This window comes from Artemia sp. Qi Xiang Cuo, unplaced genomic scaffold (genome assembly GCF_049724085.1).
Source record: "Artemia sp. Qi Xiang Cuo unplaced genomic scaffold, ASM4972408v1 HiC_scaffold_3007, whole genome shotgun sequence".
Lineage (NCBI taxonomy): Eukaryota > Metazoa > Arthropoda > Branchiopoda > Anostraca > Artemiidae > Artemia > Artemia sp. Qi Xiang Cuo.
In genome coordinates, this window is record NW_028300402.1 from 21,247 (window position 1) to 38,506 (window position 17,260).

At 36.2% G+C, this 17,260-nt stretch overlaps 1 protein-coding gene across 1 annotated transcript in view; it reads right to left on the reverse strand.

Moving 5' to 3' along the window:
• Positions 1-16,768, reverse strand: part of LOC148938720 (bis(5'-nucleosyl)-tetraphosphatase [asymmetrical]-like) — a gene marked incomplete at its 3' end in the record, with an annotated part of 37,820 nt that extends 21,052 nt beyond the window's left edge. Inside the window, exon 1 of the mRNA XM_089107592.1 lies at positions 16,683-16,768. The remainder of the gene's footprint in view (positions 1-16,682) is intronic.
• Positions 16,769-17,260: the final 492 nt, after the last annotated feature.

The following is a 17,260-nucleotide window of genomic DNA, read 5'->3' on the forward strand; positions in this document are numbered from 1 at the left end:
AACCATATATCTGCAAGCCATATTCAATTCTTGGATGAACATATTTGCAGTAAAACTCCACAAGGAAAGGAGCTATTACTCCATGTTTGGGTCCTGTAAGCATTTTTATCACATTCAGTCTTTTTTGCATGATCTGCTTACATCATTAACATGATTTATCCAAGATAAACCACATTAGGGGGGTGGGGGTAAAGCATTGCATATATTTAATATGTAACCTGACCTAACCTAACCTAGGTACCTCCCCTCTCCTAAACCCCCCAAAAAAACAGTTTAAATATCGTATACGTGATGAAAACAACGTTATGGATTGCATTACTCTATAGCCGTTTCTTGAATTAACCCGTCAAAAACGTGTTTTTCGTGACTGGTTTCCTTTTAAATGCCCGTATAATGGGAAAGTACCGTTTTTTCCAAGGAAAATTCAATGTCAGCATTGCAGGCCCAGGTTTCCAGAGCTTGAATGAACTTTGTAAATCATCTTTTACTTCTTTTATTGTTCTTCCTGTGGCCCATAAAGCTATATCATCAGCAAAGACAGATGGGAAAGCAGATCCATCATCTATGGGGATGACACTTTAATTAAAAAAGTTGGGACCCAATGCAGAGCCTTGAGGAACTGATCTCTTGGGTGCTGTTTGGTCAACTGTAGTGTGTTTTCCAACTTTGACCTTGACATTACGTTTGGTTAAGAAACTATAAATTATTGCAAGTATCCTTCCCTTAAACTTGGCTTCTATAAGGTTATTAAGAATTTCCCTATGGACAATTCTATCAAAGGCACCCTTCAGATCTAAGAATACGGCTACCATAATCAATTTGTTCTGGAAGCAATGCAGTGCAGTTTTTTGAAACATTACCAAGTTTTTAGTTGTGCTACAATCTTTGACAAATCCACATTGAAAATCATTCAAATTCTTTTTCTCTGTTGCGAAGTAATTTATTCTATTTTTTATAAGTCTCTCATAAACTTTACCAATAACTGGCAACAGGGTAATAATCTATAGCTATTTAAACTGGTTAGGTCTTTGCCATACTTAGGTAGCATATATGCAATACCTTCTTTCCATATTCCAGGAAATTCATTATAGAACCATTGATCATTTATGATGTCTAAAAGAGTTGTTACCCAAGTCTCAGATAGATTTTTAATGAAGAGGGGGGTAAATTCCATCATTGCCTGGTGTGGTAGCTGGCAAGCTACTTATCACACTATTCAGTTCAACAATTGTAAATGGATCATTTATAAGGCTCTTCATTACTCTGGTTGTTGATGTGGTTTATTTTTCAAATAAAAAAAAAAGTTTTTTCAACTGTAAGCAAGGAGCAACATTAAAACTTCAAATAAACAGAAATTATTACGTATATGAGGGGGTTCGCCCCCGAGTCAATATCTTGCTCTTTATGCTAAGTTCAAACTTTGTTCAAATTACAAATCCCTGAATCACAAAGGCTGTTTAATTAGAATAGATAGGTCTTTTGAAAGTACTAAAAAATTTTAGTATAGAGAGCGAGGTATTGACTAGGGGAAAACCCCCTCATATATGTAACAATTTCTGTTCATTTTAAGTTTTAACGTTGCTCCTTACCAGTGGCATATCCAGGATTTTGTTTTGGGGGGGCCGTCAGTTTACTTTTTTATAGCAGTTATGTGAGCAAGAAAATTATCTATCATAGTGCAAGATTTCAGGTGGGGGGTATGGGGGGGGGGTATCTAGGTAAAGAAATGAAAAGTACACACTTGTCATGAGTAGTTATAGTTGTAGACTTTTCTTTGTTTGAGAATGGATGACAAAATTTTGCCAACAAAGTCAGAATTAAAAAAAAAGTTAGAAGCAGTGAGAGTTTCTATTTTGGGCGAGTAGATGTTTTGGAACTGCCACGAAGCAGCAGAATTTGGAAAATATAAAATAAGAAGTGCATTATTCCTTATATTTGCCTATGGGACCCTTTTTTTAGAGAACCTAATAAGTAAAAATAATATTATATCACAGACAATTACCCAGAATTTGGTTTTTAAGAGTTGGGGGCCTCAGTCTACATAATATAGCAGCCATTAAAGCAAGAAAAGCACTGATGTTAACATCGTCTACAGGGGATAAAGCACAATTAAATTTAAAAAAACAGAATCAACTGCACTTAGAGAAACGAGCAACGAAAGACGACCTAACCTCTCACAGTAACAGCCCCCGGTCTTTTTTGGCTGCAAATCGATCAAAAACTTGGTCAGCATCGTCCTGGATATCGTGGTTCAGGGTCATGTGAGCTAGTCCGTTCAGACGCTCCTCGCCCGTTGAGCTCTGCAGATAGGTTTTTAATCGCTTAAGACAGCTAAAGCTCCTCTCAGCAGAAGCGGTAGTCACTGGTAATGTCTGAAAAATCTTCAAAAGCCTTCGAATGCATGGGGTAAATTTTGCATCGCATGACGCAAGAGTCGAAGCAACAGTTGATGGTTTCTCAGACATTCCGAGCCACTTCTGTTTCCAAAGGACTAACTCACATTCCACCAGACGTCTACCCCCGTGAAATCCTTTGTAAACAGCAACAGCGTTCACAAATTCATTAATTTTTAATGACACGCTCTTAGCTGGCAAAAGCCTTCCGATTTTGAAAGATGCCTCCTGGCGGCGCAAAAATCTTTGATCAAATTCTTCAATAAGTGAAGCAAAGTAAGGTTTGAACAATGACTCGCGATAAAAAAACCTTGATGGACTCATTATCGTTGATGGACTTTCGGCAGATAGACCTTGGAACAGCCGGAGCCGCATTTAACTCTTGTTCAAGCTCATAGGCTTTCTGAAAAATTGTTTAAAAATTATTTTGTTTTGACAGCAGTAAAGTATCAGAACATAGCTTAACATGCCGACAGCACTCAATTAAGTCTAAATCTTCGACTTACAGCGCCTTAGAGACAGAGAGCATTATGGCACTTACAAACTCTAGCATAGCCATAGTGAACATAAAACTAATTTCGGTTGCTTCTGAAACCAATGCCTTCGGTTTTGAAATAACTTCTGTTTCGCACCGTATGCTACCATCTATTTCCGCAAACACGGAAATAATCACACAATACAAAGACATAAACACTAAAATTAAATCGTGACACTCCACCCATCTCGTTTCGCACAACTTCACAAGCTTCCTCACAGGACTATAGGGACAAACGACAGTGACCACTTCTACAAACATATTTGATCTTTTTGGTGAGGATGATAAAAATGATATAATCTGCTGTATAGTAGCAAAGGTTGACCTAACAAGTGCTACCCTACTAGTTTTACATAAAGCCAAATTTAAGCTGTGCGATGCACAGTGGGTGTAGATCAAATGCGGATATTGTTTCCTAATTTCTGCCTGTGCACCAGAATAGCAGCCTGACATGTTGCTGGCCCCATCAAAACCAACCCCCACAAATGGCTCCATTTTTAAGCCGAACACAATGCATTGGCTGATGATTTGTTTCACTACTGCAGAGCCGGTGAGATTTCTACAAACAAAAAACCCTAGAAACCGCTCTTCAAGTAAGGCACGAGTTTCATATTAGTATCTGGATACAAGAACTAACTAGAACTAATTAAGCTTGTCAGCATGTATATCAATAACTGTACAACGAACCTGAAGAATCCTTTGACGCTATATGCTGATGACTGCAAGCTCCTAGTACTGGCCCAGAACGACCTAAATCTATCAACTATGCAAGAAGATCTGGACAGACTATCTAGATGGTCATAGGATTGGTGTCTACAGTTCAATGCCTTAAAATGTAAAGTTCTACATCTTGGACGCAATAATCCAAAACTTGCATATCACATAGAAGACTCCCAGCTTGAGGCAGCCAGTGAGGAGAAGGACCTGGGGGTTATTGTTGACAATGAGCTGAAGTTTCACTGCCACACACGAGCTCAAGTTGCAAAAGCAAACCAAGCCCTTGGCCTCATAATGAGAAAATTTACCACCAGGAAGTCAGAAGCAATTATGAAACTGTACAAAGCCATGGTCTGTCCTCACCTGGAATTTGGCATGACCCTAGCTTCTCTGTACTATAAAATGGATGTGAAAGTACTTGAGAGTGTCCAAATAAGAGCAACTAAGCTTATCTCTGCATTCCAAGACAAATCTTACAAGGAATGTTTCACCTTACTCAAACTTCCTACCTTGGTATACCGTAGGAAAAGAGGTGACGTAATAGCAACTCGTAAGGTGCTAGAAAATGACCTATTAAGTCATGTCTTTTCCCCGTCCTTCTCAACTACCACAAGAGGACACACCAAGAAGCTGCATGCCCCACGTTGCATCAAGCGAGAACGCCAACAGTTCTCGCTTGCATCAAGCGAGAACGCCGACAGCGAGATTTCTACAGGAGGCTCAAAACCACGTTATCTCGCTGGACCAGCGATTTAAGGTAATTCTCTTTCTTTCCTCATGTGATCGGTTCGTTTCAGTACTTAGCTTACACTGGAATTATAACAACGTTTAAAACTTAGAACAAACCATCACCTACTAGTCCAATTTCTTATTACAATTCATTCGTTGAAGAGAAGCTGGTGCTGATAGGTGCGGGGGTTAAATAGGGAGAAAAATTTCTTGACATCTTGTTTGATTACAGGAGGTGACTGCATGTTTGATGATAAAATAATGATATAAGCTTGCTGGAGAAATGGATAGTCATTTAACAAGAAATGAAAAAAAGATTGGGTGTTGCAAATAACTTAAAAGCGTGAACATTTCGGAACTTACTATATTGGCACTTAAAACAAAAGAAGAAAAAAAATTTCGGGGGGGGGGGGGCGGGCCGCTCCGCCCCCCCTGGATACGCTACTGCTCCTTACTTTCAGTTGAAAAGCTTGTTTTTTTTTATTTAATTTCAGATCGTTTTTTAAATGATGCTGGGAAATCTGGCAACTCCTTCATAGAAATGTCCCTTCCCCCAAGGAAACATCCTCCATGAAAAGATCCTCCCATGGAACCCTCTCCTTCACCCCCCCCCCTACCAAAAATTAAATACGCATCCATTATCTTTCTTCTGGCATAAAACAAAAAATTTCACATTTTTGCAGATAGGAGCTTGAAACATCTACAGTGGGGTTTTCTGTTATACTGAATCTGATGGTTTGATTTACATTAAGATTCTGTCACTTTTAAGGTGTTTTTCCCCCTTTTTTTAAATAAGGCAAATTTTTGCAGGTTTGTAACTTTTGATGGGTCACACTATATTTGATGAAACTTAAAACTTGAAATCAGCATAAAGATCCGATTCTTTTGATGCATCTACTGGTATAAAAATTCCGATTTTTAGAGTTTCGGTTACTATTGAGCCAGGTTGCTCCTTACTTACAGTTTGTTACCATGAACCGTTTGATAGTATGTACATCTCCCTCAGAGTCTAGGTCATGGTGACCAACAGTGCATTTGAGAAGTTCCAATCCTGCCTTAACTTTGTCTTCATCTATAACTAGTGACCATTCAAATATAAAGGACGATTGGAGCAAGCTGATGGAGTACCGATCATTGACTTTATAAATCTGAAAACATTGGATGATGGTTTAAAAAAGTCAAGGCCATCAAGAAACTTCTTCCATGACTCTTCTTTTTCTTTAGATGCTGGGCTACTTCAATCAAGATACAATTATGGTCACTTATAAAAGATGCTGAATCTAAAACAGGTATATTTGCTTTAGTTGCAATATTGGGCCTACAAATCTGAAGATCAATGGTGGTATATGTTAACCTCTGGGAATTATGCCTTATTCTTAAACCTTTGGGAGTCAATAAACAAAATGTGCTATTTAGGAGTAGATATTCCCCACTGGTTCCAGCTTGGTTTATAATTGAGCAGTAATACTATGAGCATTCCGGTCTGGGATTTCACTGACTAAAGCAAGTAACTTGGTACCAATGTCATTGTTTCCTGAAGGATTATAAATATTAATTATATATAGATGTTTTTTACCTTTTATGGATACATTGCACCCAATTACCTCTATTCCTTCGTTATTCATAGAGTTCATAGAATGCATTATAAGTGGAACAAAATGTATATTTTTCTGTATTCCTATCATTACACCACCAACATTACCACTGCTTCTGTCCTCCCTCATAATTTGGTAGGGATATAGTTTTTGAAATATTTTATTCTGAAGCCAAGTTTCTTGCATACAGAAGATGTCAATATTTTCATCACCCATACGATTTAGGAAGATTTCTTTTTTATTTCTAAGAAATGATTGTAAGTTCCATGTTATTATCTTCAGATTGTTAGTTGTTCTGGTTCCTTGTAGTGAAAATTTAAAATAGCACCTCTAATTTTGAGACTATCTAATTTTACACTGGTCAAAGCCTGGATAACTTTGCATAAATGATCTACTCTGCTGTTTATACTGCTATCCTGTATTTGAAAAATTACAGGTGTGACGGCCAAGGCTAAAACAATAGGCATAAGAATATCTACTTCTGATGTATTATGGTTACTTTTCAGACTCAATGAGCTGTGGCTGAGGGATTCTTTGCAGCCTGTTTGTGCATATGTTCTGTACACAAACTGGACTCTCTTGTATCCCATGTTGTATTTTTCTGCCATCAGTAATACATTTCTATTTTGTTGCCTGATAAGACATTCCCTAGATGTTGAAGAGTGACAACCTTTGCAATTCGCACATCTATAAGTTTGTACTTTTTCTGTAGAATCACTGTTTTTGAGTGGGCAATTCATGAACTCATGCTTTCCAGAACATCTTAAGCATACTGGCTCATATGCTGTACAGTATTACTGCAGATGACCACAATGTTGGCATTTTAAATAATGAAGAATTCTACAATTATATACAAAAACTTCCTTTTTCCCACCACAACACCACACAATAGGTGGCAAAGAATTGCTAGAAAACACCACCATAACAGCATAGCTATCTTCAAGTTTCCTTGACTCTCTGCTGTATTTCTTCTGCCATATAACCTCAGTAGTCTGAACAGATGACTCTATGCACTCTTTTAATTGTTCATCACTCAAATACAAGGACACTCCCTTGATAATCCCTCTTTTAGTATATTCCTTCTTCTGAGCTTATACTTTAACACCTCCTTCTTCTTCTATTTCACAGCAGGCGGGCTTTTCAGTTGATACTATTTAGCCCCTTTTCCTTTTTACTTCACTCTGTGGGTTACAGAGCTACTGGCTTGGTTGCCTGTTATTTATTAGATATCCTCAGATATCTTTCAGTTGATCTTTTGACTCAAGGAAATAAAAATATAAGATGATAGATATCGATTTCTGTGCTCTGTGTGCAGGTATAGTTGGCTAGGCTCTTGGTTGATCGTGAGATTTTGTGGTATTTGAAGCACTTTAACAGTTTACAATGCAAGGTATGCTGTACAAAGGTCAACGTGTTGAATTCAAATAGGCAAGGGTCAATTGTTTCATTTTTCTTATTACAATACCTGCAAAGAGGGGACAAGGGAACTGAACCACTTGAATTACGAGACTGATAGGAGAATGCGAAAAAATTTAGTCCATTTGTTCCAGAAAGAATTCTATGATAAATTTTAGAAAGATACTTATTGGGACAGGGGAATTGAATAGGACTATTCTTATTAAACATAATATCTGATAGTCTCCATTGGTAAATATTTCTATTGGGGATTGGTCTCCCACTTGGCTGGTCAATATTTATAGCATTTTTTGCTATTTCATCAACCTGATGATAACCACTTATACCAGAGTGGCTAGGAATATACTGAAGATGAGTTCTTATGCCACTTGAAGCAAGATTATCTATAATACTAAGACAATGATAAGTGTGTCAATATCCAACTTATACTGAGGAACTGAAGACAGCAACTCAAGGCTTGATAAGAGTCAGAATAAACTATAATATTATTTGAATTAGCAATCAAAGGTTGGTTTTCCATAAGGTGTTCTAATGCCATGATTATGGCATTTAACTTCTTCTTCTTCTATTTAACTCTGCAGACATTACCACCTACTTCTTCTTCTATTACAACAGGCGGGTTTTTCAGTAAATACTAATTAACCCTTTTCGTTTTGATTCACTCTGTGGGTTAGGCAGAGCTACGGGCTTGGTTGCCTGCAATTTGATATATATCCTCAGATATCATTCAGCAAATCTTTTGACTCAAGGAGCTCAAATATAAGATGATAGATATTGATTTCTGTGCTCTGTGTGCAGGTGTAGTCAGCTAAGTTCTTGGCTGATAGTGAGATTTTGTGGTGTTTGAAGCACTTTAACAGTTTACAATGCAAGGTATGCTGTGCAGACGTCAGCGTATTACATTCAAATAGGCAGTGGTCAATTGTTTCATTTTTCATATTACAATACCTGCAAAGAGGAGACAAGGGAACTGAATCACTTGAATTAGGAAACTGATAAGAGAATGCAAGAAAATATAGTCCATTTGTTCCAGAACGTTTTCTATGATAAATTTTAGAAAAATCCTTGTTGGGAAAGGGGGAAAGATTAGGATTATTCTTATTAAACATAATATCTGATAGTCTCCATTGGTTAATATCTCTAATGGGGATTGGTCTCCCACTTGGATGGTCAATATTTATAGAATTTTTTTGCTATTTCATCTACCTGATGATTAACACTTATGCCAGAGTGGCTAGGAACATACTGAAGATAAGTTCTTATACCATTTGAAGCAAGATTATCAATAATACTTAGACCATGATAAGTATCAATATCCAACTTATACCGAGGAGCTGAAGACAGCAACTCGAGGCTTGACAAAGAGTCAGAATAAACTATAATACTATTTGAATTAGCAATCAAAGGTTGGTTTTTCATAACGTGTTCTAATGCCATGATTATGGCATTTAACTCTGCAGACATTATAGATACATTATTATACAATCTCTCACCCATTGCAATATTCAGGTGAGGAAGGAAAGCACTACTTGCTACCTTCTCATTCAGTTTGGACCCATCAACAAAAACTTGAAAGTGGTTTCATATGTAATTGTATTTATTTCAGCAATTTTTTTTCTGGATGAAAGCAATGGGGGTTAATTGTTTAGTCTACTTTGAGAAATCCGTATTTATTATGGAAATTGACCAATTTCATGGAGGGGAATCGAGGAAAGCAGTTGCAGTTAACTTTTCGTTTAGAGGGATCTTATTCTGAATATTGGCATACTCATCTGCAATGCCTCTATACATGGCTTGATTTCTTAACCAATTATGTAGGGTGTGTGAGCTATTTGATTCAATTTTTTTGAGATGTCTTATCAAGAGAAAGCTACGTCTCTCCCTTATTGTTGTTAATCCACTCTCCATAAGCAGAAACTTCGTGCTTGTGGGTTTCCTAAGACCAAATATGAGACGTATTGTATCATTTTGTGTTGTTTCAATTTTTTGCATCTGGGTCTTTGCACATGCGCCATAAACGATGAGCCCATAGTCATTATGGGGTCTTATATGTGACTTATAAAACTGGAGTAAGGTTTTCCCCTTACAAACCCAGGGTGTGGAAAGAAGTCTTTAGCATTCTTGTTTTTCTATAGCATTTTTTTTATTATGTTTGAAATGTGGAGGTGGAAGCTAAGTTTTTGGTCAAGTATGAGACCTAGGTAATTAATATGATTATCTTCTGGAATAGTTGTTCCATTTAGAGTTAGTCTTGAAATAACATGATTTCGCTTTTGGTCAAATTGCATTGTTTTTGACTTGGTGGTTGCAATGTGTAAATCTGAATATTAAGAAAATTTTTAAAATTCGAAAATTGACTTTGGCAGCTTTGACTGTGCAATTTAAAAGGTGTTGCCGGAATTCCATAGTAACAGATAGTCAGCATATTGTAGATTTGTTTGGGGGAGGTTCTTGTCCCAGAGATAGAGTACAAAAGGGAATAAGCTCATGACTGCATCTTGATGGCGGCCTTTGGCTATGGTATTTTTGGACGAAGAGACTGAACAAACAAAAACAATGAAACTTTAAATTTCTATGATATATTTTATAAAAGATGCTAGCTTGGGGGGTTGTTCAAGGCTTGCAAGTTTATTTAGAAAGATTTTGTGGTTCACATTGTAATATGCCCCTTGAAAATCCAGGAAAGCTGCCAATAGGACATTATTTTTGATAATGATTCGTTGATTGCCTTTGTTAACAATTTAAAAACATCTGCTGAGGAGTGGTGTTTCCTGAGACCAGTTTGGGTTTGAGGTATCATATAATTTTTTTCAACAAACCAAAAGAGTCGGCAATAGATCTTTTTCTCCATTATTATTCCCATCACATGAGTAATGATAAGAAGCCTATAAGACTCCGGTTTATTTTTCAGTTTATTTTTCTTTAGAATTGGTAGGAGGGATGAACACTTCCAGATATTGGGGAACTTAGATGAGGCCCAAGCATGATTATAATAATTTAGAAGTTCTTGTTTATATGAAGGGGTGAGATTCTTTATCCATGTAGGGTGTATATTGTCATAGCTGCTGATAGTCTTGGTCCTAATATGATGTATTGCATTATTGATTTCCTGGATTGAAAATGGGCTGGTTATATACTCAGATCCTGGGCAAGGTTGGTAACATTGGATTCATAAGAATTGGGGAAGTTTTGCTGCAATTATTTGATGTTAGCTTATTAACAAAAACAGTGGCATATAACTTTGCTTTTTCATTATCATTGTCATAATGGGTATTATTATGCATAAGCTCATACAGGAGTGGGTTGGGGCAAGTTTTTTCCCCCATAGATGTGCCTTATGACTTTATGGATAATTGGCTCATGTGTTTCTCTGGAGAGATTTTTTGCAAAATTATTCCAGTAGTTATATTTAGCATTTATTATTGTCCTTTTTAGATTAGATTCTGACTGTAATTTTCTTAAATATGTAGTAGGAGATGGTTTTTTTTAGGAATGTTCTCCTAGGTGCCTTTTTGTTCTCCATTTATTTTGGCACTCATTCGTCCACCATGCTTTGGGGAAGGTTTTCCTGGGTGTTGTCCTGGGGATAGCATGATTAGCTGTATTTATTAGTAAGGATGCCAAAACTTCAGCATATGCGCAGCTGTTGTATTTGAGATGCATGAATTTTAGGTGAAACTTGTAATTTCATGATTTAGCTTATTTTGGAAAATAGGCCAATTTGCTTTAGTGTTAATTAGTTGGAGGCATATGAAAGAGTTTCAGCAGGTTCATTTAGAGAACAAACTATGGCAAAATGGTCTGTACATAGACTATCAATTTTATCTATATAAATTTTATTCAAAATATTTAATGACACAATTTGTTGATCAATTGTAGAGAAACTGCCATTTTTGGGGTTGAAATATTTATTCAGGTTTGGAGGGGTAGCAACAGGTATTCATTATTATTTGAAATCATAAACTCAATGAACTTACCAGCTTTATTTGCTGGTTTATTTCCCCCACAAAAGGCTGTGGGCATTAAAGTCTCCACAAATAATGAGATTTTTCAACATGCTAGGATTACTTATATAACTGAAGAAATCCATGGCAACTGTGGTTTGGCCATTAGGGTTATAAAAGCTTATTATGTAAGTTTTGGTATTATTCAGCCAAACACTGATACCAATTACATCAACATCATTTACAAAATATGGAAAGTTGATGCCACAGAACTTTATAGTATTATTAATTATTAAAGCTACTCCACCCCCTTTTCTCTCTGCTGATCTATCCTTTCTCAGGATAGTAAATCCCAGAGACTTAATTTGTTGATTTTGGGCTAATTGAGTTTCCTGGAGGTAAGCAATATCAATGAATTTATTATCCATAAAAGATATTAGTTAATTCAACTTATTTTCTGAAAGTGATCTGACGTTCCACTGGAGAATTGATATGTGTTGTTTTGTTGATTTATTTTTCAAATGACTGTGTATCAATGTTGAGCTTTGTTAATAGTAAAGCAAGATCTTTTTTTGCTTGAATAAGCATATGATTAGGGATGTAGATTTTTGCCAATTCAGCTATGATTTTTGTTTTCTGTAGTTGTTGTGTATTCATGGCCTGAACTGCATTACACTTTAGAATGAATAAGCTTATATTTGGATTTTGCATGTTTGGTTGTGCATCCTGTTTGTCAGTTACGGGATTAATTCCTGGTAGTTTTTCTTCTTGGGAGGGGGGGGCAGGCTGACCTTATATCACAGGACAAGGAGGCTTGTTGGCTTGGTGATTCTGTCTGATAGGGATGTGAGCTAGGGGGCTTAGAGGATGGTGTTTTGTAAGGGGTACTTGTTGCATTGGGAGTGTTTGACCTGGTAGTTTTGGTTGATTTCATTATGGGTTTTATTTGGTGTTGTTGGGCAGCATTTGCTTCCATAGCAGCAAAAGGGTATGGAATGGCATTCTCTGTTGCTATTTGGAGTGTTAGTGCTGTCTTCTTATATGCAGGGCACAGTGATTTATTGGTAGATTCATGTGGGGCCTTTACAATTGATACATGTAGGCTGAGTGTTGTTTGCAAGTTTTCAATTCTTTAGGATGGGAGCCTTTACAATTACTACTGGCTAGGAGAATTTTGCTGCATTTGTTTGTTGCGTGTCCCAGTTTGAGACACTTCTGGCAATGGATAGGCTTTGGCTTGTACTCCGTGTGTGGTTTGATTTGCCTGAAACTGGGATATTAATTTTTTCCTTCAGTGTAGGCTAAATAAGAAAGATCTACTTGTTTTTACGCCATTAGAGTTGGGTTTACCTAGTTGGATGACATCTTCAACAGGGATTGTGTTGCCAGCCCTATCTGAGAGCCCTTCTTTTAACTCCTGAATAGGTATTTCTGGGGGAACATTGTACACTACTATCTTTGTTGTGGATTGTTTTGGGTTCCATTTAGATGAATTAATTGGGATATTCAGTAGAGATTTTAGATTAATTATTATATCTGCTGATTTCTTATCTTGCACAGCTATTAGCAAAGATCCATCATGATGAATGTTAAGAGAGAACGTTGATTTTAACAGTTTGAAGATTGCAATCCTTATTGTAGTAATCTTTGTTATCTCAAACGGGGTAATAGGAGAAATTTTGAGGTAAATTCCTAAGTTTTGGGAAGGAGAATCTTGGGCAGGGGGAGGGGAAATACTTTTCAGTGGGGAGATTATTTCTTTTTTGGAGCTCCTAGAAAGGATCTCTTGAAACGCATTATCATCTATAGTGACATTAGCCCCAACACTAATCATTGTCCTATTCTCAGAATTTGAACTATCATGTGAGCCTTGACCAGCCAGGATGAGGCATAAATGGATCAATTTCATTAGTATTTGGGGTGGGATCCAGGGTGACTTTTTTTAGGGGGAGTTCTTTGCATTGCCTATTGGAATAAGCTTTAAGCTAAACAAGAAAAGGATACCACTATGATACCAGACTGTCTGCACTCTACTGTGGGGAAAACTTCACCATTCACAAAGAAAACACCACAGTATTGCCCCAAGGAGGGTTTTGAGCATGATTGGTTTGGTAAACTACTGTTAAATCAAGAAAAATAATTCACAAGAAATTTAATTGTAAATTTCTTAAATTGTTGCTGCTGAGTTGATTGAATTTTTTGAACTTTTTCTGCTTCTTCATTGGCATTGACATAAACTGACAGCATATTTACTTCTCTATTTGATTTAAATTCAAACCTGATGGGGGAAACACAATCCTGTAATGATTTAAGTATAGAAAATTCATCTGCCAATTTTTGATTCTTATCTGTAACTTCAAATTCTACCCTTGTCAGAAACAATTCATTTATAGGAATATCACAATGGTTTGTAACTGCTCACTCAGTTTCTTGTTTTTTATTTTTACTCTGTGTGCTCAGATCACCAGAACTTAGGCCTACTTGTTCTGTTCCCAAAGAAGGGTTCAATCCTAGACTTAGGAATCTAATTTTTCTATCCTCACTACTGTCTATTATTCCTTCTGCCAACATAGGATTAACACTTAACATATCTTCATCAGAGTCTGCTGGTAATGATGGAAAGCCATTATTATTATCAAGAACCTGGCTCCTGTTATTGACAGGTAGATTGTAGCCACTGATGCTGACTGCACTAAGTTGTCAGTTAAAGTTACTTACTGGGACATGAACAGCTTGTTGCAGGGGCTGCCACTGCACCTGTTGAGAAAAATTACAAGCCTGATACTGGCTGAATGACATAGGGGCTGAAACATCAAACATTATTTCCATATTGTCCACCAACACTAGTGTTTGGTTGACTGATCATATACAGTGTTGACTGATAATCATCTGATATTGGTGAACCCTGGAACTGGGGGCAGCATTGCCACTGGGACCATTTGGGATATACTAGTTTTGGGTGAAAAAATTTACTAGATTGGCTTCCATTTCACTAGATGTTGCCAAAAAATTACACATGTTGCAGCTTTCACTGCAACAAGTGCATTGGTGTGAGAAAGCTAGTAAAATCTTTTTGTCATCAAAATGAAAACAAAAGTAAAAAATTAGCTAGTGTGCATTTTATCTGCTTGTGCAACATCCTCATATGATTTCTTTTGGTCATTTGGCTTATTTGCCTTCAAATATGTAAGAAATGTGTTCCCAGTTATTCATTAGGTCTAAACAGTTGCTTCCAGCCTGGAATGTTCTAGTACTTTTAAGGGTAAAAAATGATGAAACTCCCTTCTGTGACTGTTCTTGCCCCAACTGGCCCCTCCATTGGCATTGGAGATCAAAATTTCTGAATATTGACTTTTCCAAAATAGTTTAAAGGTCCCATGGACATACTTCCAGGGATGACAATAATGGTGGCCAACGTTTATCCCCACAGGAAATACCCTCCCCCCAGAAAATAAGGCTTTCCAAATTTGAAAATTTTATTTGATTTTTTTTTCATTTTCTGTAGGGGGAAGTAATTTTACTATTTGTGTATTTTACGCCACTCACTCAAGTTTATGCTTTGTAAAACTTGAAAACAAACTGGTTTCTTTGTTAGTTTCTTTCAGCTTAGCACAAAACAAGACAAGTGACAAAATAGATGAGAAATATATAATTTGGGCTATATATTTGCACATAAGGGGGGGAGGAGTAAAGTATTTGGCCAGTTTGAAGACAGAAAACAATTCTTACTTCTTACTATACAGAAGAATTGTACCTAACACATTTTGCATGCAGGCCTGCTATACTTTACCCATCCCCCTAATGGGTAAATATGTAGCCCAATTTTTTAAGCAATGATGAAACCGGTTTGTACTTGAGTTTTACACAGAGTGAGTGACATATAATACACGAGTACTGGAATTTTCCATGGAGAGAGCCGGTTTTCCCAATATTGTTTAAAAACAATTCAAGCAGAAAATGTGTTATCACCAGCAAAAAAATGTTATTTCTAAGAGAAATTTGATAGTGTTATGTAAAAGTTTGTTAGTATTTAGGAAAAGTTGATACTTTGACAAAAAAATGTGTGGGTGTAAAGGAAACTTTCTACTTCTGGCAGAAAACTTGTTATCATAACAAAAAAAAATGTTACTTCTAAGAAAAATTTGGTATCTTTGACAGAAAACTTGTTACTTCTAACAGATAACTTGTTTTCACTGACGGAACATTGTTATTTTTAAGAGAAATTTGTTACCATTGATGGAAAGGTTGGCGTTATTAGGAAAAATTTGTTACTGTTTAGAAAATACCTGTTACTTCTAAGAGAAATTTAAGTGTGTTAAGTAAAAGATTTTTAGTATTAAGGAAAAAGCTGTTACTTTGATTAGAAAATTTGTTAGTGTTAAGAAAAAACTTGCCACTTATAATAGAAATTGTATCATAAACAAAAAATTGTTACTTCTAAGAAAAATTTGTTATCTTTGACAGAAAATCTTCTACTTTGAACAAAAAAGTTGTTATCATTAAGAAATGTTGTTACTTTTAAGAAAAATGTGTTATCTTTGATGAAAAAGTTGGTGCTATTAGAAAAATTTGTTACTGTTGAGAAAAACTTACTAGTTCTGAGGGAAAAGTTGTTTTCATAAACATAAAATTCTTACTTCTCACTAATTGCATAACTACCGTAGTTATAAAATGAAAAATTCAGATCCAATAAGCCCAGATCTTGATTCAAAAACCAGATTTCAAAAGTGTTGAATTTCATGCCAAAAGACTTGAGCAGTTTGTTGTGTTTTGGGACCAGAGGATAAATAACATAGGATGAGTGAGACAACAGTCAACCACCTTTGGTATGATTCCCCAACAAAATGCTTTCAGATGACAGGGCAAAAAATTTACTAGATTTTGGCAAATATTTACTAGATGTGTTCAATTTGGTCAATATATACCAAATCATATTATTGAGTTAGGACTAAAGCCTTTTTACACCCTATATTAGCCTTTTTACACCCTATTTTTTGTCATTTTCAAGAGCTCAAAGAGCTAAATTTGATAGGAATGATTTCCGATAGGAATGATTATTATATTCGTAATCAGCATAAAAAAAGGCATTGAGTGGTATATTCACTTTATGTGTAGGTCAATAATATGATTTGATATATATTGACCATTTTACAAGGGGTGGCAACGTTTACTGGGGGTTTTGGTTAGGATATTCATATTGACCTTACAAGCCAAATTCTCACTGCTTTAATAAGGCATAATAATTGAAAATGCATATAGTTGAAAAGGCACAATAATTGAAAATGCAAACAGTTAAGGCACAATAATTGAAATTGCAAATAATTAAGCAGGATAAAACACAGTAAAATATAACTTAAGAAAGACGATATTTATCCAACAGTTATCCTCCTTCTTCTGAACATTCAGTAATTCCCACGTTCCTATTAATTTTTAATTTTCATTACCAGGGTTGCTTTAATATGAAAGTTAAACAATGCCGCCATAAGGACAACCGGTGAGCCCAAAAAGGCAAAGACACTTGCGCAGCTTGTGACGAGAATCTAGACGAAGAATCGAACGCAATGAACTGTGATACGGGTAAAAAAAATGGCTATGCACAGATTTTCCTGAGATTAGAAAATCTGAGCATATTCTTCTGACTAAATTGACGAGGAGATTAGGTTACAAATGGAAAAGTCCTGTCTGTAAGGGTAATGCCCAGTGTGGTGTAAATGTAGCCGATATACACACCATAGTGAATAAAACGCTTGCACTACTTGAACTTGCAATAACTGCTTTACTTGAAATAGATATTAAAATCAAGGATGCAGTAAAAACAATTATTTAGCAAATTTAAAGAAGAGCTCAAGAAAGACATTGATGCCAAGTTAAAGGATATTAAGACTCCTGTTACTACGCTTGGAAAACTTCTAGTGTTGTCTCAAAAAGTTG